General features: G+C 46.3%; 1 protein-coding gene and 58 non-coding genes across 63 annotated transcripts in view; 1 reads left to right on the top strand and 58 right to left on the bottom strand.

Moving 5' to 3' along the window:
• The window catches only part of tsga10 (testis specific, 10), a 43627-nt gene that overhangs the window by 19278 nt on the left and 4689 nt on the right, over positions 1–19660 (top strand). The window lies entirely within an intron of this gene.
• On the bottom strand, positions 311–383 carry trnar-ucg (transfer RNA arginine (anticodon UCG)). Its single transcript has one exon. It is a non-coding gene; the product is annotated as a tRNA-Arg (tRNA).
• trnar-ucg (transfer RNA arginine (anticodon UCG)) lies at positions 535–607 on the bottom strand. Its single transcript has one exon. It is a non-coding gene; the product is annotated as a tRNA-Arg (tRNA).
• trnar-ucg (transfer RNA arginine (anticodon UCG)) lies at positions 744–816 on the bottom strand. Its single transcript has one exon. It is a non-coding gene; the product is annotated as a tRNA-Arg (tRNA).
• On the bottom strand, positions 1179–1251 carry trnar-ucg (transfer RNA arginine (anticodon UCG)). The gene has a single exon. It is a non-coding gene; the product is annotated as a tRNA-Arg (tRNA).
• trnar-ucg (transfer RNA arginine (anticodon UCG)) lies at positions 1401–1473 on the bottom strand. The gene has a single exon. It is a non-coding gene; the product is annotated as a tRNA-Arg (tRNA).
• Positions 1610–1682, bottom strand: trnar-ucg (transfer RNA arginine (anticodon UCG)). The gene has a single exon. It is a non-coding gene; the product is annotated as a tRNA-Arg (tRNA).
• trnar-ucg (transfer RNA arginine (anticodon UCG)) lies at positions 1833–1905 on the bottom strand. The gene has a single exon. It is a non-coding gene; the product is annotated as a tRNA-Arg (tRNA).
• On the bottom strand, positions 2160–2232 carry trnar-ucg (transfer RNA arginine (anticodon UCG)). Its single transcript has one exon. It is a non-coding gene; the product is annotated as a tRNA-Arg (tRNA).
• Positions 2369–2441, bottom strand: trnar-ucg (transfer RNA arginine (anticodon UCG)). Its single transcript has one exon. It is a non-coding gene; the product is annotated as a tRNA-Arg (tRNA).
• Positions 2592–2664, bottom strand: trnar-ucg (transfer RNA arginine (anticodon UCG)). Its single transcript has one exon. It is a non-coding gene; the product is annotated as a tRNA-Arg (tRNA).
• Positions 2801–2873, bottom strand: trnar-ucg (transfer RNA arginine (anticodon UCG)). The gene has a single exon. It is a non-coding gene; the product is annotated as a tRNA-Arg (tRNA).
• Positions 3010–3082, bottom strand: trnar-ucg (transfer RNA arginine (anticodon UCG)). The gene has a single exon. It is a non-coding gene; the product is annotated as a tRNA-Arg (tRNA).
• On the bottom strand, positions 3234–3306 carry trnar-ucg (transfer RNA arginine (anticodon UCG)). The gene has a single exon. It is a non-coding gene; the product is annotated as a tRNA-Arg (tRNA).
• trnar-ucg (transfer RNA arginine (anticodon UCG)) lies at positions 3458–3530 on the bottom strand. Its single transcript has one exon. It is a non-coding gene; the product is annotated as a tRNA-Arg (tRNA).
• trnar-ucg (transfer RNA arginine (anticodon UCG)) lies at positions 3667–3739 on the bottom strand. Its single transcript has one exon. It is a non-coding gene; the product is annotated as a tRNA-Arg (tRNA).
• Positions 3891–3963, bottom strand: trnar-ucg (transfer RNA arginine (anticodon UCG)). Its single transcript has one exon. It is a non-coding gene; the product is annotated as a tRNA-Arg (tRNA).
• Positions 4324–4396, bottom strand: trnar-ucg (transfer RNA arginine (anticodon UCG)). The gene has a single exon. It is a non-coding gene; the product is annotated as a tRNA-Arg (tRNA).
• Positions 4533–4605, bottom strand: trnar-ucg (transfer RNA arginine (anticodon UCG)). The gene has a single exon. It is a non-coding gene; the product is annotated as a tRNA-Arg (tRNA).
• Positions 4742–4814, bottom strand: trnar-ucg (transfer RNA arginine (anticodon UCG)). The gene has a single exon. It is a non-coding gene; the product is annotated as a tRNA-Arg (tRNA).
• Positions 4951–5023, bottom strand: trnar-ucg (transfer RNA arginine (anticodon UCG)). The gene has a single exon. It is a non-coding gene; the product is annotated as a tRNA-Arg (tRNA).
• On the bottom strand, positions 5174–5246 carry trnar-ucg (transfer RNA arginine (anticodon UCG)). The gene has a single exon. It is a non-coding gene; the product is annotated as a tRNA-Arg (tRNA).
• On the bottom strand, positions 5383–5455 carry trnar-ucg (transfer RNA arginine (anticodon UCG)). Its single transcript has one exon. It is a non-coding gene; the product is annotated as a tRNA-Arg (tRNA).
• Positions 5921–5993, bottom strand: trnar-ucg (transfer RNA arginine (anticodon UCG)). The gene has a single exon. It is a non-coding gene; the product is annotated as a tRNA-Arg (tRNA).
• Positions 6130–6202, bottom strand: trnaq-uug (transfer RNA glutamine (anticodon UUG)). Its single transcript has one exon. It is a non-coding gene; the product is annotated as a tRNA-Gln (tRNA).
• Positions 6354–6426, bottom strand: trnar-ucg (transfer RNA arginine (anticodon UCG)). Its single transcript has one exon. It is a non-coding gene; the product is annotated as a tRNA-Arg (tRNA).
• trnar-ucg (transfer RNA arginine (anticodon UCG)) lies at positions 6801–6873 on the bottom strand. Its single transcript has one exon. It is a non-coding gene; the product is annotated as a tRNA-Arg (tRNA).
• Positions 8116–8188, bottom strand: trnar-ucg (transfer RNA arginine (anticodon UCG)). The gene has a single exon. It is a non-coding gene; the product is annotated as a tRNA-Arg (tRNA).
• On the bottom strand, positions 8767–8839 carry trnar-ucg (transfer RNA arginine (anticodon UCG)). Its single transcript has one exon. It is a non-coding gene; the product is annotated as a tRNA-Arg (tRNA).
• Positions 8990–9062, bottom strand: trnal-uag (transfer RNA leucine (anticodon UAG)). Its single transcript has one exon. It is a non-coding gene; the product is annotated as a tRNA-Leu (tRNA).
• Positions 9199–9271, bottom strand: trnar-ucg (transfer RNA arginine (anticodon UCG)). The gene has a single exon. It is a non-coding gene; the product is annotated as a tRNA-Arg (tRNA).
• Positions 9395–9467, bottom strand: trnar-ucg (transfer RNA arginine (anticodon UCG)). The gene has a single exon. It is a non-coding gene; the product is annotated as a tRNA-Arg (tRNA).
• trnar-ucg (transfer RNA arginine (anticodon UCG)) lies at positions 9604–9676 on the bottom strand. The gene has a single exon. It is a non-coding gene; the product is annotated as a tRNA-Arg (tRNA).
• On the bottom strand, positions 9813–9885 carry trnar-ucg (transfer RNA arginine (anticodon UCG)). The gene has a single exon. It is a non-coding gene; the product is annotated as a tRNA-Arg (tRNA).
• trnar-ucg (transfer RNA arginine (anticodon UCG)) lies at positions 10240–10312 on the bottom strand. The gene has a single exon. It is a non-coding gene; the product is annotated as a tRNA-Arg (tRNA).
• Positions 10457–10529, bottom strand: trnar-ucg (transfer RNA arginine (anticodon UCG)). Its single transcript has one exon. It is a non-coding gene; the product is annotated as a tRNA-Arg (tRNA).
• trnar-ucg (transfer RNA arginine (anticodon UCG)) lies at positions 10681–10753 on the bottom strand. Its single transcript has one exon. It is a non-coding gene; the product is annotated as a tRNA-Arg (tRNA).
• Positions 10890–10962, bottom strand: trnar-ucg (transfer RNA arginine (anticodon UCG)). The gene has a single exon. It is a non-coding gene; the product is annotated as a tRNA-Arg (tRNA).
• trnar-ucg (transfer RNA arginine (anticodon UCG)) lies at positions 11478–11550 on the bottom strand. Its single transcript has one exon. It is a non-coding gene; the product is annotated as a tRNA-Arg (tRNA).
• On the bottom strand, positions 11871–11943 carry trnar-ucg (transfer RNA arginine (anticodon UCG)). Its single transcript has one exon. It is a non-coding gene; the product is annotated as a tRNA-Arg (tRNA).
• trnar-ucg (transfer RNA arginine (anticodon UCG)) lies at positions 12080–12152 on the bottom strand. Its single transcript has one exon. It is a non-coding gene; the product is annotated as a tRNA-Arg (tRNA).
• trnar-ucg (transfer RNA arginine (anticodon UCG)) lies at positions 12289–12361 on the bottom strand. The gene has a single exon. It is a non-coding gene; the product is annotated as a tRNA-Arg (tRNA).
• On the bottom strand, positions 12513–12585 carry trnar-ucg (transfer RNA arginine (anticodon UCG)). The gene has a single exon. It is a non-coding gene; the product is annotated as a tRNA-Arg (tRNA).
• trnar-ucg (transfer RNA arginine (anticodon UCG)) lies at positions 13336–13408 on the bottom strand. Its single transcript has one exon. It is a non-coding gene; the product is annotated as a tRNA-Arg (tRNA).
• Positions 13532–13604, bottom strand: trnar-ucg (transfer RNA arginine (anticodon UCG)). The gene has a single exon. It is a non-coding gene; the product is annotated as a tRNA-Arg (tRNA).
• trnar-ucg (transfer RNA arginine (anticodon UCG)) lies at positions 13741–13813 on the bottom strand. The gene has a single exon. It is a non-coding gene; the product is annotated as a tRNA-Arg (tRNA).
• Positions 14176–14248, bottom strand: trnar-ucg (transfer RNA arginine (anticodon UCG)). Its single transcript has one exon. It is a non-coding gene; the product is annotated as a tRNA-Arg (tRNA).
• On the bottom strand, positions 14385–14457 carry trnar-ucg (transfer RNA arginine (anticodon UCG)). The gene has a single exon. It is a non-coding gene; the product is annotated as a tRNA-Arg (tRNA).
• trnar-ucg (transfer RNA arginine (anticodon UCG)) lies at positions 14608–14680 on the bottom strand. Its single transcript has one exon. It is a non-coding gene; the product is annotated as a tRNA-Arg (tRNA).
• Positions 14817–14889, bottom strand: trnar-ucg (transfer RNA arginine (anticodon UCG)). Its single transcript has one exon. It is a non-coding gene; the product is annotated as a tRNA-Arg (tRNA).
• Positions 16093–16165, bottom strand: trnar-ucg (transfer RNA arginine (anticodon UCG)). The gene has a single exon. It is a non-coding gene; the product is annotated as a tRNA-Arg (tRNA).
• trnar-ucg (transfer RNA arginine (anticodon UCG)) lies at positions 16316–16388 on the bottom strand. The gene has a single exon. It is a non-coding gene; the product is annotated as a tRNA-Arg (tRNA).
• Positions 16539–16611, bottom strand: trnar-ucg (transfer RNA arginine (anticodon UCG)). Its single transcript has one exon. It is a non-coding gene; the product is annotated as a tRNA-Arg (tRNA).
• On the bottom strand, positions 17335–17407 carry trnar-ucg (transfer RNA arginine (anticodon UCG)). The gene has a single exon. It is a non-coding gene; the product is annotated as a tRNA-Arg (tRNA).
• trnar-ucg (transfer RNA arginine (anticodon UCG)) lies at positions 17728–17800 on the bottom strand. The gene has a single exon. It is a non-coding gene; the product is annotated as a tRNA-Arg (tRNA).
• trnar-ucg (transfer RNA arginine (anticodon UCG)) lies at positions 17937–18009 on the bottom strand. The gene has a single exon. It is a non-coding gene; the product is annotated as a tRNA-Arg (tRNA).
• On the bottom strand, positions 18146–18218 carry trnar-ucg (transfer RNA arginine (anticodon UCG)). Its single transcript has one exon. It is a non-coding gene; the product is annotated as a tRNA-Arg (tRNA).
• On the bottom strand, positions 19134–19206 carry trnar-ucg (transfer RNA arginine (anticodon UCG)). The gene has a single exon. It is a non-coding gene; the product is annotated as a tRNA-Arg (tRNA).
• Positions 19518–19590, bottom strand: trnar-ucg (transfer RNA arginine (anticodon UCG)). The gene has a single exon. It is a non-coding gene; the product is annotated as a tRNA-Arg (tRNA).

Here is a 19660-nt window from a genome sequence, read left to right as displayed (position 1 = left end):
CCATGCCTATCATAACAGGCAAAGGCAAACACAAATTCAGGGTTGTACAATCAACTGGAGATTTAATGCTGCACCCAACTAAAGGTTGCTATCTCTAAATGACCCAGATGAGACCCACAATCCTCAGCTCCGAAGGCTGATGCCTTAGCCATTAGGCCACTGGGCCACTGGGCCCCCTGCAGATGCTATTATGGGTTGTCTCAATCAGAGATTTCAGATCCTACACCATGCAAAGTGATATACAACTTTAGGGTTGTACAATCAACTGGAGATATAATGCTGCACCCAACTAAAGGTTGCTATCTCTAAATGACCCAGATGGGACTCGAACCCACAATCCTCAGCTCCGAAGGCTGATGCCTTAGCCATTAGGCCACTGGGCCCTCTGCAGAGCTCATTCTGGGTCGTCTCAACCAGAGATTTCAGATCCACAAACCATGCCTATCATAATAGGCAAAGGCAAACACAAATTCAGGGTTGTACAGTCAACTGGAGATTTAATGCTGCACCCAACTAAAGGTTGCTATCTCTAAACGACCCAGATGGGACTCGAACCCACAATCCTCAGCTCCGAAGGCTGATGCCTTAGCCATTAGGCCACTGGGCCCCCTGCAGATGCTATTATGGGTTGTTTCAATCAGAGATTTCAGATCCTACACCATGCAAAGTGATATACACGTTTAGGGTTGTACAATCCACTGGAGATATAATGCTGCACCTAACTAAAGGTTGCTATCTCTAAACGACCCAGATGGGACTCGAACCCACAATCCTCAGCTCCGAAGGCTGATGCCTTAGCCATTAGGCCACTGGGCCCTCTGCAGAGCTCATTCTGGGTCGTCTCAACCAGAGATTTCAGATCCACAAACCATGCCTATCATAACAGGCAAAGGCAAACACATATATAGGGTTGTACAGTCAACTGGAGATTTAATGCTGCACCCAACTAAAGGTTGCTATCTCTAAATGACCCAGATGAGACCCACAATCCTCAGCTCCGAAGGTTGATGCCTTAGCCATTAGGCCACTGGGCCACTGGGCCCCCTGCAGATGCTATTATGGGTTGTCTCAATCAGAGATTTCAGATCCTACACCATGCAAAGTGATATACAACTTTAGGGTTGTACAATCAACTGGAGATTTAATGCTGCACCCAACTAAAGGTTGCTATCTCTAAATGACCCAGATGGGACTCGAACCCACAATCCTCAGCTCCGAAGGCTGATGCCTTAGCCATTAGGCCACTGGGCCCACTGCAGAGCTCATTCTGGGTCGTCTCAACCAGAGATTCAGAACCACAAACCATGCCTATCATAATAGGCAAAGGAAACACAAATTCAGGGTTGTACAGTCAACTGGAGATTTAATGCTGCACCCAACTAAAGGTTGCTATCGCTAAACGACCCAGATGGGACTCGAACCCACAATCCTCAGCTCCGAAGGCTGATGCCTTAGCCATTAGGCCACTGGGCCCCCTACAGATGTTATTATGTGTTGTCTCAATCAGAGATTTCAGATCCTACACCATGCAAAGTGAAATACAACTTTAGGGTTGTACAATCAACTGGAGATTTAATGCTGCACCCAACTAAAGGTTGCTATCTCTAAATGACCCAGATGGGACTCGAACCCACAATCCTCAGCTCCGAAGGCTGATGCCTTAGCCATTAGGCCACTGGGCCCTCTTTAGAGCTCATTCTGGGTTGTCTCAACCAGAGATTCAGAACCACAAACCATGCCTATCATAACAGGCAAAGGGAAACACAAATTCAGGGTTGTACAGTCAACTGGAGATTTAATGCTGCACCCAACTAAAGGTTGCTATCTCTAAATGACCCAGATGGGACTCGAACCCACAATCCTCAGCTCCGAAGGCTGATGCCTTAGCCATTAGGCCACTGGGCCTTCTGCAGAGCTCATTCTGGGTCGTCTCAACCAGAGATTCAGAACCACAAACCATGCCTATCATAACAGGCAAAGGCAAACACATATATAGGGTTTTACAATCAACTGGAGATATAATGGCTGCAGATGTTATTATGGGTTGTCTCAATCAGAGATTTCAGATCCTACACCATGCAAAGTAATATACAAGTTTAGGGTTGTACAATCAACTGGAGATATAATGCTGCACCCAACTAAAGGTTGCTATCTCTAAATGACCCAGATGGGACTCGAACCCACAATCCTCAGCTCCGAAGGCTGATGCCTTATCCATTAGGCCACTGGGCCCCCTGCAGATGCTATTATGGGTTGTTTCAATCAGAGATTTCAGATCCTACACCATGCAAAGTGATATACACGTTTAGGGTTGTACAATCCACTGGAGATTTAATGCTGCACCTAACTAAAGGTTGCTATCTCTAAATGACCCAGATGGGACTCGAACCCACAATCCTCAGCTCCGAAGGCTGATGCCTTAGCCATTAGGCCACTGGGCCCACTGCAGAGCTCATTCTGGGTCGTCTCAACCAGAGATTCAGAACCACAAACCATGCCTATCATAATAGGCAAAGGCAAACACAAATTCAGGGTTGTACAGTCAACTGGAGATTTAATGCTGCACCCAACTAAAGGTTGCTACCTCTAAATGACCCAGATGGGACTCGAACCCACAATCCTCAGCTCCGAAGGCTGATGCCTTATCCATTAGGCCACTGGGCCCCCTGCAGATGCTATTATGGGTTGTTTCAATCAGAGATTTCAGATCCTACACCATGCAAAGTAATATACAAGTTTAGGGTTGTACAATCAACTGGAGATATAATGCTGCACCTAACTAAAGGTTGCTATCTCTAAACGACCCAGATGGGACTCGAACCCACAATCCTCAGCTCCGAAGGCTGATGCCTTAGCCATTAGGCCACTGGGCCCCCTGCAGATGTTATTATGAGTTGTCTCAATCAGAGATTTCAGATCCTACACCATGCAAAGTGATATACAACTTTAGGGTTGTACAATCAACTGGAGATTTAATGCTGCACCTAACTAAAGGTTGCTATCTCTAAACGACCCAGATGGGACTCGAACCCACAATCCTCAGCTCCGAAGGCTGATGCCTTAGCCATTAGGCCACTGGGCCCTCTGCAGAGCTCAGTCTGGGTTGTCTCAACCAGAGATTTCAGATCCACAACCCATGCCTATCATAACAGGCAAAGGGAAACACAAATTCAGGGTTGTACAGTCAACTGGAGATTTAATGCTGCACCCGACTAAAGGTTGCTATCTCTAAATGACCCAGATGGGACTCGAACCCACAATCCTCAGCTACGAAGGCTGATGCCTTAGCCATTAGGCCACTGGGCCCTCTGCAGAGCTCATTCTGGGTTGTCTCAACCAGAGATTTCAGATCCACAAAACCTGCCTATGATAACAGGCAAAGGGAAACACAAATTCAGGGTTTTACAGTCAACTGGAGATTTAATGCTGCACCCAACTAAAGGTTGCTATTGCTAAACGACCCAGATGGGACTCGAACCCACAATCCTCAGCTCCGAAGGCTGATGCCTTATCCTTTAGGCCACTGGGCCCCCTGCAGATGCTATTATGGGTTGTTTCAATCAGAGATTTCAGATCCTACACCATGCAAAGTAATATACACGTTTAGGGTTGTACAATCCACTGGAGATATAATGCTGCACCTAACTAAAGGTTGCTATCTCTAAACGACCCAGATGGGACTCGAACCCACAATCCTCAGCTCCGAAGGCTGATGCCTTAGCCATTAGGCCACTGGGCCCTCTGCAGAGCTCATTCTGGGTCGTCTCAACCAGAGATTTCAGATCCACAAACCATGCCTATCATAACAGGCAAAGGCAAACACAAATTCAGGGTTGTACAGTCAACTGGAGATTTAATGCTGCACCCAACTAAAGGTTGCTATCTCTAAATGACCCAGATGGGACTCGAACCCACAATCCTCAGCTCCGAAGGCTGATGCCTTAACCATTAGGCCACTGGGCCCCCTGCAGATGCTATTATGGGTTGTCTCAATCAGAGATTTCAGATCCTACACCATGCAAAGTGATATACAACTTTAGGGTTGTACAGTCAACTGGAGATTTAATGCTGCACCCAACTAAAGGTTGCTATCTCTAAATGAACCAGATGGGACTCGAACCCAAAATCCTCAGCTCCGAAGGCTGATGCCTTAGTCATTAGGCCACTGGGCCCTCTGCAGAGCTCATTCTGGGTCGTCTCAACCAGAGATTTCAGATCCACAAACCATGCCTATCATAAAAGGCAAAGGGAAACACAAATTCAGGGTTGTACAGTCAACTGGAGATTTAATGCTGCACCCAACTAAAGGTTGCTACCTCTAAATGACCCAGATGGGACTCGAACCCACAATCCTCAGCTCCGAAGGCTGATGCCTTATCCATTAGGCCACTGGGCCCCCTGCAGATGCTATTATGGGTTGTTTCAATCAGAGATTTCAGATCCTACACCATGCAAAGTAATATACAAGTTTAGGGTTGTACAATCAACTTGAGATATAATGCTGCACCTAACTAAAGGTTGCTATCTCTAAACGACCCAGATGGGACTCGAACCCACAATCCTCAGCTCCGAAGGCTGATGCCTTAGCCATTAGGCCACTGGGCCCCCTGCAGATGTTATTATGGGTTGTCTCAATCAGAGATTTCAGATCCTACTACATACAAAGTGATATACAACTTTAGGGTTGTACAATCAACTGGAGATTTAATGCTGCACCCAACTAAAGGTTGCTATCTCTAAATGACCCAGATGGGACTCGAACCCACAATCCTCAGCTCCGAAGGCTGATGCCTTAGCCATTAGGCCGCTGGGCCCCCTGCAGATGTTATTATGGGTTGTCTCAATCAGAGATTTCAGATCCTACACCATGCAAAGTGATATACAACTTTAGGGTTGTACAATCAACTGGAGATTTAATGCTGCACCCAACCTAAGGTTGCTATATCTAAACGACCCACATGGGACTCGAACCCACAATCCTCAGCTCCGAAGGCTGATGCCTTAGCCATTAGGCCACTGGGCCCTCTGCAGAGCTCATTCTGGGTCGTCTCAACCAGAGATTCAGAACCACAAACCATGCCTATCATAACAGGCAAAGGCAAACACATATATAGGGTTGTACAGTCAACTGGAGATTTAATGCTGCACCAAACTAAAGGTTGCTATCTCTAAATGACCCAGATGGGACTCGAACCCACAATCCTCAGCTCCGAAGGCTGATGCCTTATCCATTAGGCCACTGGGCCCCCTGCAGATGCTATTATGGGTTGTTTCAATCAGAGATTTCAGATCCTACACCATGCAAAGTGATATACACGTTTAGGGTTGTACAATCCACTGGAGATATAATGCTGCACCTAACTAAAGGTTGCTATCTCTAAACGACCCAGATGGGACTCGAACCCACAATCCTCAGCTCCGAAGGCTGATGCCTTAGCCATTAGGCCACTGGGCCCTCTGCAGAGCTCATTCTGGGTCGTCTCAACCAGAGATTCAGAACCACAAACCATGCCTATCATAACAGGCAAAGGCAAACACATATATAGGGTTGTACAATCAACTAGAGATTTAATGCTGCACCCAACTAAAGGTTGCTATCTCTAAATGACCCAGATGAGACCCACAATCCTCAGCTCCGAAGGCTGATGCCTTAGCCATTAGGCCACTGGGCCACTGGGCCCCCTGCAGATGCTATTATGGGTTGTCTCAATCAGAGATTTCAGATCCTACACCATGCAAAGTAATATACAAGTTTAGGGTTGTACAATCAACTGGAGATATAATGGCTGCAGATGTTATTATGGGTTGTCTCAATCAGAGATTTCAGATCCTACACCATGCAAAGTAATATACAAGTTTAGGGTTGTACAATCAACTGGAGATATAATGCTGCACCCAACTAAAGGTTGCTATCTCTAAATGACCCAGATGGGACTCGAACCCAGAATCCTCAGCTCCGAAGGCTGATGCCTTAGCCATTAGGCCACTGGGCCCTCTTTTGAGCTCATTCTGGGTTGACTCAACCAGAGATTTCAGATCCTACACCATGCAAAGTGATATACAACTTTAGGGTTGTACAATCAACTGGAGATATAATGCTGCACCCAACTAAAGGTTGCTATCTCTAAATGACCCAGATGGGACTCGAACCCACAATCCTCACCTCCAAAGGCTGATGCCTTAGCCATTAGGCCACTGGGCCCTCTTTTGAGCTCATTCTGGGTTGTCTCAACCAGAGATTTCAGATCCACAAACCATGCCTATCATAACAGGCAAAGGCAAACACATATATAGGGTTTTACAATCAACTGGAGATTTAATGCTGCACCCAACTAAAGGTTGCTATCTCTAAATGACCCAGATGGGACTCGAACCCACAATCCTCAGCTCCGAAGGCTGATGCCTTAGCCATTAGGCCACTGGGCCCTCTGCAGAGCTCATTCTGGGTCGTCTCAACCAGAGATTCAGAACCACAAACCATGCCTATCATAACAGGCAAAGGCAAACACATATATAGGGTTTTACAATCAACTGGAGATTTAATGCTGCACCCAACTAAAGGTTGCTATCTCTAAATGACCCAGATGGGACTCGAACCCACAATCCTCAGCTACGAAGGCTTATGCCTTAGCCATTAGGCCACTGGGCCCTCTTTTGAACTCATTCTGGGTTGACTCAACCAGAGATTTTAGATCCACAAACCATGCCTATCATAACAGGCAAATGGAAACACAAATTCAGGGTTGTACAGTCAACTGGAGATTTAATGCTGCACCCAACTAAAGGTTGCTATCTCTAAATGACCCAGATGGGACTCGAACCCACAATCCTCAGCTCCGAAGGCTGATGCCTTAGCCATTAGGCCGCTGGGCCCCCTGCAGATGTTATTATGGGTTGTCTCAATCAGAGATTTCAGATCCTACACCATGCAAAGTGATATACAACTTTAGGGTTGTACAATCAACTGGAGATTTAATGCTGCACCCAACCTAAAGTTGCTATATCTAAACGACCCACATGGGACTCGAACCCACAATCCTCAGCTCCGAAGGCTGATGCCTTAGCTATTACCGTAAAACTTCAAATAATAGCCGATTCCCAAATAGACGCCTGTCTCTTTTAGACGCCTGGTGTGACGACAGGTTTGGGTAAATAAACGCCTGTCTCAAATAAAGGCCTGGTCTGTTTTTTAGTTTCGGGTTGTATTTAATCTTCTAAAACCCGTCAGATAGTCTGTTTAGTTCTATGGTGCAGATTGAACACGCTAAAGTTTTTTTTGCTTACCGGTAGATGTCACGTGACAGACGCAGTCGCTCCTTTACTCATCACTATGACAACACAACAAGCTTCGTCGCCAGGATTGAGGTGATGATGACAGTAGCGAAGTGGCAATCGGAGAGTCAGGACTTTTCCCAGTGAGCCGGTAGTGTTTTGGGGCCGCTGATAATAGCCGGGCTTTCAGTCTTTTGTCATGCATGCACTCCCGCCACACATTGTTTTCTCACGTGGAAACACTATTTATCATATTTAATATGCTGCAGCGCCTAAAATGTATCTGGCCGCACTGCTCTCTCTCTCTATCAAGCCCGTCTTCCCTAGAGTTCTAGTCGAGCGAGCCAATACAAAAAAAAGAAAGAGGCTACACAATAGCCAATCAGAAAATAGCACTGTTGTATCTGGGTAAGATTTCACGCAACAACCAATAAAGAAACATATCATTGGTTGCTTTATTTATACTGCCAATAATTTAAGACTGTTGTTATTACACGAACTAATTTGTTAAACACATTCAAATTAAAAATAAAACGTAATATGTGGTAACCTCCTGCTGTCATGCTGGAACAATTAAATTAAAAGCCTGTCTCTTATAGACGCCTGTCTCTTTTAAACACCTGGTGTGATGATAGGTTTGGGAAAGTAAAAGCCCGGGCTATTATTTGAAGTTTTACGGTAGGCCACTGGGCCCTCTGCAGAGCTCATTCTGGGTCGTCTCAACCAGAGATTCAGAACCACAAACCATGCCTATCATAACAGGCAAAGGCAAACACATATATAGGGTTTTACAATCAACTGGAGTTTTAATGCTGCACCCAACTAAAGGTTGCTATCTCTAAATGACCCAGATGGGACTCGAACCCACAATCCTCAGCTCCGAGGGCTGATGCCTTATCCATTAGGCCACTGGGCCCCCTGCAGATGCTATTATGGGTTGTTTCAATCAGAGATTTCAGATCCTACACCATGCAAAGTAATATACACGTTTAGGGTTGTACAATCAACTGGAGATATAATGCTGCACCTAACTAAAGGTTGCTATCTCTAAACGACCCAGATGGGACTCGAACCCACAATCCTCAGCTCCGAAGGCTGATGCCTTAGCCTTTAGCCATTAGGCAACTGCGCCCTCGTCAGAGCACATGTGGGGTCGTCTCCACCTGAGATTTCAGATCCACAAACCATGCCTATCATAACAGGCAAAGGCAAACACATATATAGGGTTGTACAATCAACTAGAGATTTAATGCTGCACCCAACTAAAGGTTGCTATCTCTAAATGACCCAGATGAGACCCACAATCCTCAGCTCCGAAGGCTGATGCCTTAGCCATTAGGCCACTGGGCCACTGGGCCCCCTGCAGATGCTATTATGGGTTGTCTCAATCAGAGATTTCAGATCCTACACCATGCAAAGTGATATACAACTTTAGGGTTGTACAATCAACTGGAGATATAATGCTGCACCCAACTAAAGGTTGCTATCTCTAAATGACCCAGATGGGACTCGAACCCACAATCCTCAGCTCCGAAGGCTGATGCCTTAGCCATTAGGCCACTGGGCCCACTGCAGAGCTCATTCTGGGTCGTCTCAACCAGAGATTCAGAACCACAAACCATGCCTATCATAACAGGCAAAGGCAAACACATATATAGGGTTTTACAATCAACTGGAGATTTAATGCTGCACCCAACTAAAGGTTGCTATCTCTAAATGACCCAGATGGGACTCGAACCCACAATCCTCAGCTCCTAAGGCTGATGCCTTATCCATTAGGCCACTGGGCCCCCTGCAGATGCTATTATGGGTTGTTTCAATCAGAGATTTCAGATCCTACACCATGCAAAGTAATATACAAGTTTAGGGTTGTACAATCAACTGGAGATATAATGCTGCACCTAACTAAAGGTTGCTATCTCTAAACGACCCAGATGGGACTCGAACCCACAATCCTCAGCTCCGAAGGCTGATGCCTTATCCTTTAGGCCACTGAGCCCTCTTATGAGCTCATTCTGGGATGTCTCAAACAGAGATTTCAGATCCAACAACCATGCCTATCATAACAGGCAAAGGGAAACACAAATTCAGGGTTGTACAACTAAAGGTTGCTATCTCTAAATGACCCAGATGGGACTCGAACCCACAATCCTCAGCTCCGAAGGCTGATGCCTTATCCATTAGGCCACTGGGCCCCCTGCAGATGCTATTATGGGTTGTTTCAATCAGAGATTTCAGATCCTACACCATGCAAAGTAATATACACGTTTAGGGTTGTACAATCAACTGGAGATATAATGCTGCACCCAACTAAAGGTTGCTATCTCTAAATGACCCAGATGGGACTCGAACCCACAATCCTCAGCTCCGAAGGCTGATGCCTTAGCCATTAGGCCACTGGGCCCCCTGCACATGTTATTATGGGTTGTCTCAATCAGAGATTTCAGATCCTACACCATACAAAGTGATATACAACTTTAGGATTGTACAATCAACTGGAGATATAATGCTGCACCCAACTAAAGGTTGCTATCTCTAAATGACCCAGATGGGACTCGAACCCACAATCCTCAGCTCCGAAGGCTGATGCCTTAGCCATTAGGCCACTGGGCCCTCTGCAGAGCTCATTCTGGGTCGTCTCAACCAGAGATTTCAGATCCACAAACCATGCCTATCATAACAGGCAAAGGCAAACACATATATAGGGTTGTACAATCAACTGGAGATTTAATGCTGCACCCAACTAAAGGTTGCTATCTCTAAATGACCCAGATGAGACCCACAATCCTCAGCTCCGAAGGCTGATGCCTTAGCCATTAGGCCACTGGGCCCCCTGCAGATGCTATTATGGGTTGTCTCAATCAGAGATTTCAGATCCTACACCATGCAAAGTGATATACAACTTTAGGGTTGTACAATCAACTGGAGATATAATGCTGCACCCAACTAAAGGTTGCTATCTCTAAATGACCCAGATGGGACTCGAACCCACAATCCTCAGCTCCGAAGGCTGATGCCTTAGCCATTAGGCCACTGGGCCACTGGGCCCCCTGCAGATGCTATTATGGGTTGTCTCAATCAGAGATTTCAGATCCTACACCATGCAAAGTGATATACAACTTTAGGGTTGTACAATCAACTGGAGATTTAATGCTGCACCCAACTAAAGGTTGCTATCTCTAAATGACCCAGATGGGGCTCGAACCCACAATCCTCAGCTCCGAAGGCTGATGCCTTAGCCATTAGGCCACTGGGCCCACTGCAGAGCTCATTCTGGGTCGTCTCAACCAGAGATTTCAGATCCACAAACCATGCCTATGATAATAGGCAAAGGCAAACACAAATTCAGGGTTGTACAGTCAACTGGAGATTTAATGCTGCACCCAACTAAAGGTTGCTATCTCTAAATGACCCAGATGGGACTCGAACCCACAATCCTCAGCTCCGAAGGCTGATGCCTTATCCATTAGGCCACTGGGCCCCCTGCAGATGCTATTATGGGTTGTTTCAATCAGAGATTTCAGATCCTACACCATGCAAAGTAATATACAAGTTTAGGGTTGTACAATCAACTGGAGATATAATGCTGCACCTGACTAAAGGTTGCTATCTCTAAATGACCCATATGGGACTCGAACCCACAATCCTCAGCTCCGAAGGCTGATGCCTTAGCCATTAGGCCACTGGGCCCTCTTTTGAGCTCATTCTGGGTCGTCTTAACCAGATATTTCAGATCCACAAACCATGCCTATCATAACAGGCAAAGGGAAACACAAATTCAGGGTTGTACAGTCAACTGGAGATTTAATGCTGCACCCGACTAAAGGCTCCGAAGGCTGATGCCTTAGCCATTAGGCCACTGGGCCCTTTTTTGAGCTCATTCTGGGATGTCTCAAACAGAGATTTCAGATCCAACAACCATGCCTATCATAACAGGCAAAGGGAAACACAAATTCAGGGTTGTACAGTCAACTGGAGATTTAATGCTGCACCCAACTAAAGGTTGCTATCTCTAAATGACCCAGATGGGACTCGAACCCACAATCCTCAGCTCCGAAGGCTGATGCCTTAGCCATTAGGCCCTCTGCAGAGCTCATTCTGGGTCGTCTCAACCAGAGATTTCAGAACCACAAACCATGCCTATCATAACAGGCAAAGGGAAACACAAATTCAGGGTTGTACAACTAAAGGTTGCTATCTCTAAATGACCCAGATGGGACTCGAACCCACAATCCTCAGCTCCGAAGGCTGATGCCTTATCCATTAGGCCACTCGGCCCTCTTTTGGGCTCATTCTGGGTTGTCTCAACCAGAGATTTCAGATACACAATCCATGCCTATCATAAAAGGCAAACACAGATTTAGGGTTGTACAGTCAACTGGAGATTTAATGCTGCACCCAACTAAAGGCTCCAAGGCTGATGCCTAATCCATTAGGCCACTGAGCCCTCTTATGAGCTCATTCTGGGATGTCTCAAACAGAGATTTCAGATCCAACAACCATGCCTATCATAACAGGCAAAGGGAAACACAAATTCAGGCTTGTACAGTCAACTGGAGATTTAATGCTGCGCCCAACTAAAGGTTGCTATCTCTAAATGACCCAGATGGGACTCGAACCCACAATCCTCAGCTCCGAAGGCTGATGCCTTAGCCATTAGGCCACTGGGCCCCCTGCAGAGCTCATTCTGGGTCGTCTCAATCAGAGATTTCAGATCCTACACCATGCAAAGGGAAACACAAATTCAGGGTTGTACAGTCAACTGGAGATTTAATGCTGCACCCAACTAAAGGTTGCTATCTCTAAAAGACCCAGATGGGACTCGAACCCACAATCCTCAGCTCCGAAGGTTGATGCCTTAGCCATTAGGCCACTGGGCCCCCTGCAGATGTTATTATGGGTTGTCTCAATCAGAGATTTCAGATCCTACACCATGCAAAGTGAAATACAACTTTAGGGTTGTACAATCAACTGGAGATTTAATGCTGCACCCAACTAAAGGTTGCTATCTCTAAACGACCCAGATGGGACTCGAACCCACAATCCTCAGCTCCGAAGGCTGATGCCTTAGCCATTAGGCCACTGGGCCCTCTGCAGAGCTCATTCTGGGTCGTCTCAACCAGAGATTTCAGATCCACAAACCATGCCTATCATAACAGGCAAAGGCAAACACAAATTCAGGGTTGTACAGTCAACTGGAGATTTAATGCTGCACCCAACTAAAGGTTGCTATCTCTAAATGACCCAGATGGGACTCGAACCCACAATCCTCAGCTCCGAAGGCTGATGCCTTAGCCATTAGGCCACTGGGCCCTCTTTTGAGCTCATTCTGGGTTGACTCAACCAGAGATTTCAGATCCACAAACCATGCCTATCATAACAGGCAAAGGGAAACACAAATTCAGGGTTGTACAGTCAACTGGAGATTTAATGCTGCACCCAACTAAAGGCTCCAAGGCTGATGCCTTATCCATTAGGCCACTGGGCCCCCTGCAGATGCTATTATGGGTTGTTTCAATCAGAGATTTCAGATCCTACACCATGCAAAGTAATATACAAGTTTAGGGTTGTACAATCAACTGGAGATATAATGCTGCACCCAACTAAAGGTTGCTATCTCTAAATGACCCAGATGGGCCTCGAACCCACAATCAACTGGAGATTTAATGCTGCACCCAACTAAAGGCTCCAAGGCTGACGCCTTATCCATTAGGCCACAGGGACACCTGCAGACATTATTTTGGGTTGTCTAAATCGGACATTTCATATCCACAAACCATGACTATCATAACGGTCAAAGGGAAACACAAATTCAGGGTTGTACAATCAATTGGATATTTAATGCTGCACCCGACTTAAGGTTACTATCTCTAAACGGCCGAGATGGGACTCGAACCCACAATTCTCAGCTCCAAAGGCTGATGCCTTAGCCATTAGGCCCTCTGCAGAGCTCATTCTGGTTCGTCTCAACCAGAGATTTCAGAACCACAAACCATGCCTATCATAACAGGCAAAGGGAAACACAAATTCAGGGTTGTACAACTAAAGGTTGCTATCTCTAAATGACCCAGATGGGACTTGAACCCACAATCCTCAGCTCCGAAGGCTGATGCCTAATCCATTAGGCCACTGAGCCCTCTTATGAGCTCATTCTGAGATGTCTCAAACAGAGATTTCAGATCCAACAACCATGTCTATCATAACAGGCAAAGGGAAACACAAATTCAGGGTTGTACAACTAAAGGTTGCTATCTCTAAATGACCCAGATGGGACTCGAACCCACAATCCTCAGCTCCGAAGGCTGATGCCTTATCCATTAGGCCACTGGGCCCCCTGCAGATGCTATTATGGGTTGTTTCAATCAGAGATTTCAGATCCTACACCATGCAAAGTAATATACAAGTTTAGGGTTGTACAATCAACTGGAGATTTAATGCTGCACCTAACTAAAGGTTGCTATCTCTAAACGACCCAGATGGGACTCTAACCCACAATCCTCAGCTCCGAAGGCTGATGCCTTAGCCATTAGGCCACTGGGCCCTCTGCAGAGCTCATTCTGGGTCGTCTCAACCAGAGATTTCAGATCCACAAACCATGCCTATCATAACAGGCAAAGGCAAACACAAATTCAGGGTTGTACAATCAACTGGAGATTTAATGCTGCACCCAACTAAAGGTTGCTATCTCTAAATGACCCAGATGAGACCCACAATCCTCAGCTCCGAAGGCTGATGCCTTAGCCATTAGGCCACTGGGCCACTGGGCCCCCTGCAGATGCTATTATGGGTTGTCTCAATCAGAGATTTCAGATCCTACACCATGCAAAGTGATATACAACTTTAGGGTTGTACAATCAACTGGAGATATAATGCTGCACCCAACTAAAGGTTGCTATCTCTAAATGACCCAGATGGGACTCGAACCCACAATCCTCAGCTCCGAAGGCTGATGCCTTATCCATTAGGCCACTGGGCCCCCTGCAGATGCTATTATGGGTTGTTTCAATCAGAGATTTCAGATCCTACACCATGCAAAGTAATATACAAGTTTAGGGTTGTACAATCAACTGGAGATATAATGCTGCACCTAACTAAAGGTTGCTATCTCTAAACGACCCAGATGGGACTCGAACCCACAATCCTCAGCTCCGAAGGCTGATGCCTTAGCCATTAGGCCACTGGGCCCACTGCAGAGCTCATTCTGGGTCGTCTCAACCAGAGATTCAGAACCACAAACCATGCCTATCATAACAGGCAAAGGCAAACACATATATAGGGTTTTACAATCAACTGGAGATTTAATGCTGCACCCAACTAAAGGTTGCTATCTCTTAATGACCCAGATGGGACTCGAACCCACAATCCTCAGCTCCGAAGGCTGATGCCTTATCCATTAGGCCACTGGGCCCCCTGCAGATGCTATTATGGGTTGTTTCAATCAGAGATTTCAGATCCTACACCATGCAAAGTAATATACAAGTTTAGGGTTGTACAATCAACTGGAGATATAATGCTGCACCTAACTAAAGGTTGCTATCTCTAAACGACCCAGATGGGGCTCGAACCCACAATCCTCAGCTCCGAAGGCTGATGCCTTAGCCATTAGGCCACTGGGCCCCCTGCAGATGTTATTATGGGTTGTCTCAATCAGAGATTTCAGATCCTACACCATGCAAGGTGAAATACAACTTTAGGGTTGTACAGTCAACTGGAGATTTAATGCTGCACCTAGTCTCGCGTAGCCAGACCTTCAATACTGAAGGTCTGGTGTTTTTCGCTGCTTTTTCTGGACAAAGCCCGCCCACGAGCTGTTTGACCGACATGTCAAACAACCAATCACAGTTTGTTTCATCTAGCGTAACGTTTCGGACTCCCCACAATAACGAGCCGGCTGGCAACAAGTCAGTTATTGAAATAACCAGCCGCAACCAAATAGTATCTAAATAAACAACATTGCTCACCATAGGACAACGTTGAGCACTTCATCAACAGCCACACCAATGAGACGATCCTGTTAAACGTCTGTTTGAAGCATATCTCTCCACTTTTTAACACATACAAGCAATTCAGGAGAACCAAACTTTTAAACTCCACTAACTGCCTTAAAGAAAACTCTTGGACGCCTTTTAGAGAGTCGATGCCGCGAACTATGCATATTTTTGAGAATCCAATGTTTAGCTGATCATGATAACTGCTCATTATTATCCACGTGAACACGACTGATTCTCTTCCTCAATGGAACGTCAGAGCTTTGTTTTCCAGGGACTGAAACTAATCGCGACACTCGCGTCTCCTGGAAATCCGTTTTTTTCCAACCAATCAAAGACGACTTTACCATTTTCACAGGGTTTCCAGAAAAGTGTACGAAAAACATCAGACGTTCAGCCAACAGTTTGTGGGCGTGACGTCTGAGGCTGAGACTATGCTGCACCCAACTAAAGGCTCCGAAGGCTGATGCCTAATCCATTAGGCCACTGAGCCCTCTTATGAGCTCATTCTGGGATGTCTCAAACAGAGATTTCAGATCCAACAACCATGCCTATCATAACAGGCAAAGGGAAACACAAATTCAGGGTTGTACAGTCAACTGGAGATTTAATGCTGCACCCAACTAAAGGTTGCTATCTCTAAATGACCCAGATGGGACTCGAACCCACAATTCTCAGCTCCAAAGGCTGATGCCTTAGCCATTAGGCCCTCTGCAGAGCTCATTCTGGGTCGTCTCAACCAGAGATTTCAGAACCACAAACCATGCCTATCATAACAGGCAAAGGGAAACACAAATTCAGGGTTGTACAACTAAAGGTTGCTATCTCTAAATGACCCAGATGGGACTCGAACCCACAATCCTCAGCTCCGAAGGCTGATGCCTTAGCCATTAGGCCACTGGGCCCCCTGCAGATGTTATTATGGGTTGTCTCAACCAGAGATTCAGAACCACAAACCATGCCTATCATAACTGGCAAAGGCAAACACATATATAGGGTTTTACAATCAACTGGAGATTTAATGCTGCACCCAACTAAAGGTTGCTATCTCTAAATGACCCAGATGGGACTCGAACCCACAATCCTCAGCTCCGAAGGCTGATGCCTTAGCCATTAGGCCACTGGGCCCCCTGCAGATGTTATTATGGGTTGTCTCAACCAGAGATTCAGAACCACAAACCATGCCTATCATAACAGGCAAAGGCAAACACATATATAGGGTTTTACAATCAACTGGAGATTTAATGCTGCACCCAACTAAAGGTTGCTATCTCTAAATGACCCAGATGGGACTCGAACCCACAATCCTCAGCTCCGAAGGCTGATGCCTTAGCCATTAGGCCACTGGGCCCTCTTTTGAGCTCATTCTGGGTTGACTCAACCAGAGATTTCAGATCCACAAACCATGCCTATCATAACAGGCAATGGGAAACACAAATTCAGGGTTGTACAGTCAACTGGAGATTTAATGCTGCACCCAACTAAAGGCTCCAAGGCTGATGCCTAATCCATTAGGCCACTGGGCCCCCTGCAGATGCTTTTATGGGTTGTCTCAATCAGAGATTTCAGATCCTACACCATGCAAAGTAATATACAAGTTTAGGGTTGTACAATCAACTGGAGATATAATGCTGCACCCAACTTAAGGTTGCTATCTCTAAATGACCCAGATGGGACTCTAACCCACAATCCTCAGCTCTGAAGGCTGACGCCTTATCCATTAGGCCACAGGGACACCTGCAGACATTATTTTGGGTTGTCTAAATCGGACATTTCATATCCACAAACCATGACTATCATAACGGTCAAAGGGAAACACAAATTCAGGGTTGTACAATCAATTGGATATTTAATGCTGCACCCGACTTAAGGTTACTATCTCTAAACGGCCGAGATGGGACTCGAACCCACAATTCTCAGCTCCAAAGGCTGATGCCTTAGCCATTAGGCCCTCTGCAGAGCTCATTCTGGGTCGTCTCAACCAGAGATTTCAGAACCACAAACCATGCCTATCATAACAGGCAAAGGGAAACACAAATTCAGGGTTGTACAACTAAAGGTTGCTATCTCTAAATGACCCAGATGGGACTCGAACCCACAATCCTCAGCTCCGAAGGCTGATGCCTTATCCATTAGGCCACTCGGCCCTCTTTTGGGCTCATTCTGGGTTGTCTCAACCAGAGATTTCAGATACACAATCCATGCCTATCATAAAAGGCAAACACAGATTTAGGGTTGTACAGTCAACTGGAGATTTAATGCTGCACCCAACTAAAGGCTCCAAGGCTGATGCCTAATCCATTAGGCCACTGAGCCCTCTTATGAGCTCATTCTGGGATGTCTCAAACAGAGATTTCAGATCCAACAACCATGCCTATCATAACAGGCAAAGGGAAACACAAATTCAGGCTTGTACAGTCAACTGGAGATTTAATGCTGCGCCCAACTAAAGGTTGCTATCTCTGAATGACCCAGATGGGACTCGAACCCACAATCCTCAGCTCCGAAGGCTGATGCCTTAGCCATTAGGCCACTGGGCCCCCTGCAGATGTTATTATGGGTTGTCTCAATCAGAGATTTCAGATCCTACACCATGCAAAGGGAAACACAAATTCAGGCTTGTACAGTCAACTGAAGATTTAATGCTGCGCCCAACTAAAGGTTGCTATCTCTAAAAGACCCAGATGGGACTCGAACCCACAATCCTCAGCTCCGAAGGTTGATGCCTTAGCCATTAGGCCACTGGGCCCCCTGCAGATGTTATTATGGGTTGTCTCAATCAGAGATTTCAGATCCTACACCATGCAAAGTGATATACAACTTTAGGGTTGTACAATCAACTGGAGATTTAATGCTGCACCCAACTAAAGGTTGCTATCTCTAAACGACCCACATGGGACTCGAACCCACAATCCTCAGCTCCGAAGGCTGATGCCTTAGCCATTAGGCCACTGGGCCCTCTGCAGAGCTCATTCTGGGTCGTCTCAACCAGAGATTCAGAACCACAAACCATGCCTATCATAACAGGCAAAGGCAAACACATATATAGGGTTTTACAATCAACTGGAGATTTAATGCTGCACCCAACTAAAGGTTGCTATCTCTAAGGTTGTTTTCACATATGTTGGTGCGCACCGTGGTGCGGCCTCGGAGCGCACCAAAATACATTGTATCATTTTTCAGTTAGTGCGGTCCGTGTTCACATATATATATTTTTTACTTTACTCGAAATGCCGCACCGTATGCCATGTGACAACGGTCAGCGCTGTCATTGGTCTCTGACAGCTCTTACCGTCTCATGACCACCCCCACGTTTCCATGACAACCAGCCTGACAGGGAGAGCGCAGCTATCAAGATGTGGAGATAAACGATGCACGTCTTTGCAAAGTTTCTTTGCTTTAACGCGAAATTGCGTAGCTGTTCTATTAAAGCCTTTCTCATGGAGCCGTTTGCTAAAAAGCCCGTAATGTCACTATTTGTGTGTGGAGGACAGCTATGCATTTATAAAATCATCAGCTCAAACGTAAAGGAGACAGTGAATCTCTCTGCAACGGACCAGATTGACTTGTTTGTTGTTAACCCACAATATAACACCCGGCTCGCGTCACAACGGAAGCCCAGTGGCTCAAACATGTGGAGAACTTCCTGTATTTGGTTCGGTCCGAGGTCCGGCAGTGTTCACACCACAGGTGGGTCGCCCCAGAGTTCGGCGACAGCCGCTCCGAGACCACCTGTTTAGAGCGGTCTCGGGGCGGCCGTTTAGTGCGCACCCGAATGCGGCTGTTGTGTTCACACTGACCCAAACGCACCGTACTCGGAGCGACACGTCATTTGGGCCGACCTAAACAGTGTATATGTGAAAACACCCTAAATGACCCAGATGGGACTCGAACCCACAATCCTCAGCTCCGAAGGCTGATGCCTTATCCATTAGGCCACTGGGCCCTCTTTTGAGCTCATTCTGGGTTGACTCAACCAGAGATTTCAGATCCACAAACCATGCCTATCATAACAGGCAAAGGGAAACACAAATTCAGGGTTGTACAGTCAACTGGAGATTTAATGCTGCACCCAACTAAAGGCTCCAAGGCTGATGCCTAATCCATTAGGCCACTGGGCCCCCTGCAGATGCTTTTATGGGTTGTCTCAATCAGAGATTTCAGATCCTACACCATGCAAGGTGAAATACAACTTTAGGGTTGTACAGTCAACTGGAGATTTAATGCTGCACCCAACTAAAGGTTGCTATCTCTAAACGACCCAGATGGGACTCGAACCCACAATCCTCAGCTCCGAAGGCTGATGCCTTAGCCATTAGGCCACTGGGCCCCCTGCAGATGTTATTATGGGTTGTCTCAATCAGAGATTTCAGAACCTACACCATGCAAAGTAATATACA

The sequence above is a fragment of the Misgurnus anguillicaudatus genome, chromosome 3 (assembly GCF_027580225.2).
Source record: "Misgurnus anguillicaudatus chromosome 3, ASM2758022v2, whole genome shotgun sequence".
In the NCBI taxonomy this organism is placed as follows: domain Eukaryota; kingdom Metazoa; phylum Chordata; class Actinopteri; order Cypriniformes; family Cobitidae; genus Misgurnus; species Misgurnus anguillicaudatus.
Note: the sequence above shows the minus strand (reverse complement) of the source record. Positions and strands in the feature narration are given on the sequence as shown.